The sequence below is a fragment of the Nannospalax galili genome, unplaced genomic scaffold (assembly GCF_000622305.1).
Source record: "Nannospalax galili isolate Female #2095 unplaced genomic scaffold, S.galili_v1.0 scaffold280, whole genome shotgun sequence".
Classification (NCBI taxonomy): domain Eukaryota; kingdom Metazoa; phylum Chordata; class Mammalia; order Rodentia; family Spalacidae; genus Nannospalax; species Nannospalax galili.
The window spans coordinates 472400-477043 of record NW_008347808.1 but is presented as its reverse complement, the minus strand read 5'-3'; the positions used below and the strand labels follow the sequence as shown (position 1 = coordinate 477043).

At 35.0% G+C, this 4644-nt stretch overlaps 1 protein-coding gene and 1 non-coding gene across 3 annotated transcripts in view; one reads left to right on the top strand and one right to left on the bottom strand.

Moving 5' to 3' along the window:
- Positions 1-4644, bottom strand: part of Zc3h12b (zinc finger CCCH-type containing 12B) — a 395620-nt gene that overhangs the window by 232851 nt on the left and 158125 nt on the right. The window lies entirely within an intron of this gene.
- On the top strand, positions 1685-1817 carry LOC115072258. Its single transcript, XR_003851318.1, has one exon. It is a non-coding gene; the product is annotated as a small nucleolar RNA SNORA33 (small nucleolar RNA).

Sequence of the window (4644 nt, the reverse complement as noted above, 5' to 3'; positions counted from 1 at the left end):
TGTCAGGACTTATAGGGCCTTTTATGACTTTTAGTATTTGTTTTATGAAATTAGAGGCTTTAATATTTAGTGCATAGATATTTATAATTGTTATATCTTCTTGATGAGTTGTTCCTTTAATTAATATGTACTTATCATATATAAATGTAACTACACCTGTTGGTTTACCATTTCCATTTGCTTGGCAGCTTGTTTTCCATTCTTTGATATTATGATATAGTGATAAATCAGCCTGATAGCAGCATAAAAACAGGCAGGTGGACCAATGGAACAGAATAGAGGACCCTGAAATAAAACGGCAAAGCTATGCTCACCTAATTTTCGACAAAGGTGGCAAAACATGCGATGGAATTAAGATAACCCATTCAACAAATGATTATGACAAAACTGGATATCCACCTATGAAAAATGAAATTAGATTCATGTCTTTCACCTTGTAAAAAAATCAGTTCAAATTAGATCAAAGACTTAATTTAAAAACTGAAATGCTAAAACTGCTAGAGGAAAACATGGAGTATATTCTTCAAGATATTGAGGTAGCCAAAAACTTTCTGATGAGAACCTCAGTAGAACAGGAACTGTACAGCAAACAAAACTATCAGCAGAACAAACAGACCACAGAATGGGATAAAATCTCTAGTGGTTATATTTCCAACAGTTGCCAATATCCAGAATTTGCAAAGAACTACAGAAATTCAATGCCGAGGAAATAAAGCTATTAAGCAACAAATGGGTTAATAAAATGAATGGACAGTTTTCAAAAGAAGAAACCCAAATGGCCAATAACTATCTTAATAAGTGATTGATATCCCTAATCATCAAAGAAATGCAAATTAAAGCTACTTTGAGATATCACCTCACCCCAGTCATGATGGTTATCATAAGGAAATCTGTCAATAAATGTTGTAGAGGGTGTGGGGAAAAGGAACCCTTATTCACTGCTGGTGAGTGTACAAATAAATAGAACCATTATAGAAATCAGTTTGGATGTTTCTTGAAAAATTAAAAATATGAATCTCATGACAACTGTAACTGTTGGTTCTTAGGAATTCAGAGATTCCTGGCAATTTTATGATCAAACATTATATATATATATATATATATATATATATATATATGCTTTATTTATAATAGGAAGGAAATGGAACCAACATAGGTGTCCAGCAATAGATGATCAGATAATGAAAATATGGCATATGTGCAAAATGGAATATTATTCAGCTGTAAAGTGAAATGAAATTATAAAATTTTCACAAAAAATGGCTGAACTTGGAAACTATAATATTAAGCAAGGTAACTCAAACTCAGTAAGAAAAAAATGCATGTTCTCCCTCATATCTGGATCTAGCCTATAATGTACACATGTACATATGCAAACAAGTGTAAGTGTATGTATAGTATAACATTTAGAATGCAGACTAAGATGGAATAGTATTAGGCTATAATATGGGACAGAATGCAAGTGGAAGCACATATAAGTCATGAGAGAGGACATAAAGCTATATTTTTTTCTAGTTTAAGTTTTGACAAAGATTCTTTTTTCTTTCTTGGGTATATAAAATGTATAAAAATATAATAGATAGTGAATGTGTAAAACCTTAAATGAAACTACATTACTTCAGAATGGCCATTCTAACTGTGTAGCAGTTCACTGAGATGCACAGTGTTCAAGAATCAGCAAGTGAAGACAGCCAACTGATTTGGTTATCTGAATGTGTATTTGCAGAGATCTAGAAAAAGCTGGCAATAGTAAGGCCATGTTGTGCGCCTTAAGGAAAGCTACATAGTCATTAAGGTCCCCAAGAATGGCAATAATAATAATAATAATAATAATAATAATAATAATAACAAATCAGCAAGTGTTTATTTGAGTGGCTATCTCAATTGACCGGTGTAGTGTTCTAATTTGTGAGTTCATTACAATAAAGTGACTGTATTTTAAAACAAGAAAACAAAGTTATCTAATACTAACCCTTATCCTTATACACCTAACTTCCCTCCCACCCTTAATCTCATTAAATAAAATCCGAGTATACTTAACATTGTCCTTGTTTCTTTATATTGTAACAGTTCTTGAAGTCAACAGGACCACTGCTATTAATTGGTTAGTATGACAGCTGCATATTTGTTAATATCAAATGGCAGTGTTTGATCTTTTAGCTAATATCCTACTCAGGGAATGACACAGATTTTACACTACACACCCTCAGCTCCTGGAATAAAGACCCTTTTTCTGAACTACAGACTCAACACTACCACATCCTAGTCCCACATGTACATTTCAAATACTCCAATAGAAAGAATATAGCTGATAAAAATAAACCAAAGTAAAACATTAGATGCATAAATCCCAATGTAGTAACATAAACAGGAAAAACCAAGACAACAATAACTCCTCCAAAATTTGCTAGTGCTACAGTAATGACATCTAGCAAGAGTGTATTAAAGCGAATCCAGACAAAGTTTTGAAAAGAATGATTCTAAGTATGTCCAAAGAAATCAAAGATGAAAATAAGCTCCGGGTCGAGAACACAAACAGACACTTGGATGAAATAAGGAAGGCCTTGCAAGATATGATAGAATTCAACAAAGAGAATTACTGAAGAAAAACCAATCTGAAATTTTGGAAATGAAAAACATAATAAGTCAAGTAAAAATATCTTTGGGCCGCCAGAGAGATGGATCAGCTGTTAAAAGCACTGACTGCTCTTGCAGAAGACCCGGGTTCAATTCCCAGCACCCACATGGTGGCTATGAACCGTCCTTAACTCCAGTTCCAGGGGAATCCAACACCCTTTTCTGACCTCCGCAGCATTGCACCACAAGGGTGGACTCACATGCATGCAGGCAATACACTCATACACATATTAATATTGTTAAGGTTCAGATAGCCCTGCCTCCTCACCAACAGGATCCCAAGGACTTCTCATGCTCCTGAGAAAAGGAAACCTAGCTGATAAGCACCTTGGTCTTTGAAGTCAAGAGAAGCAGACTTTTCTCCAATGTTTGGCCAACACAGCAGGCTTCCCCTTTGATCTCCAAAGAGGACATGTTTTAACAGTCCTGCTCTCCCACTCCCCTCCCTCCAACGTAAAAAAAAAAAATACATCTTCCCGCCTTCTGCAGGAAGCAGAAGCCTCCCCTTTAAAAAGACCCAGCTCAAAACCTGGGCAGACATTTTCCCTGCCCGGAAGGAAATCTGCCCCATGTGTTCCTTTTGCTAATAAACCCTATTTTGATGGCATTTTAGCTGTGCCTCGGTGCCTCATCATCCATTCGCTCGTTCTTCGCCAACTTTTTACCTATCATTAATTAATTAATTTAATAAAAATATTTTTTAAAAAAAGCTCTGTGGGAAGTCTCAGCAATAGAATGGATCAAGGAGAGGACAGAATCTCTGAGTTTGAAAACAGCTAAAACAATTAAGCAATTGGAAAGAAAGGAAGGCACCAGTGTGAATTTGAAGATACGAAAAATGCTCTGAAAGATGAAATCTATAAACAATCAGCAATGAAGACTATAATTAAAAAGGTGAAGAAAACAGTTTAATAATAACAACAAAAAATTCCTGAGTTACAAAACGGGACTCTAATCTAGATACAGAGATATTGAGGACACCAAATAGAGTAGACCAGAAAAGAACATCTCCTCTTCATATTCTAATTAAAACACTAAAAAATACATAACTAAGAAATTATATTGAAACCATTGAGAGAAAAACCATGTCATATATAAAGGCAGGCCCATCAGAATAAAACCAAAATTTTTAAACTGCAATTTTAAAGCCAATAAGGGTTTGGAATGATGTATTTCAGTTTCTGAAAGAAAATTGCCAATTCAGACTACTGCCAATTCAGACTATGACCCAACAAGGATATCCATCATAATTGAAGAAAAAATAAAAGCTTTCCACGATAAAAAAAAATAAGCTAAAGAAATTTGTGATCACTAAGACAGATCCACAGAAAACGCCTGAAGGGATCCTTCAGACTGAAGAAAAAAATCCATCCACAAGGCAACAGGGAAGATTAAATCACACTATAATAATAGTTCAGAAAGACAGGAAGAAAGAAAACAAACCCAAATACAACAAAATCAGTAAAATGGCAGACATCAAAATATACCTTTCAATAATACCCCTGAATGGTAATAGTATCAATTCTCCAACTAAGAGGCACAGATTGTAGAGTGGATAAAAAAAAAAATCAGCAACCATCTATTTGCTACCTCTAAGAAACACACCTAAGCACAAAAGACAGACATTATTTTAGGATAAAAGAATGGACAAAAGTTCTTCCAAGCAAATGGACCTAGTAAAGAAGCAGGTGTTACTGTTCTGATATCTGACAAAATTAACTTCAAATATAAACTAGTGAGAAAAGATAAATGGTCACTTCACAATGATTAAGGGAACAATTCATCAAGAGAACATTAAGATTCTGAACATATATACTCCACAATCTCAGGAATCTGCATTTTAAAATTTCAATTATTCTCCTATCCTCAGGCCTCTTGAGCCAAGTTTATCGTGCAGCCCTCTGTGCCTTGACTCCTACAGCCTCATTCACCCTGCCATCTCCCCTGCTGTTCTCTACTCCTAGTTTGGGCCCTGTGCCATTCCTAGTCTTGGGGCCCCAGACACCT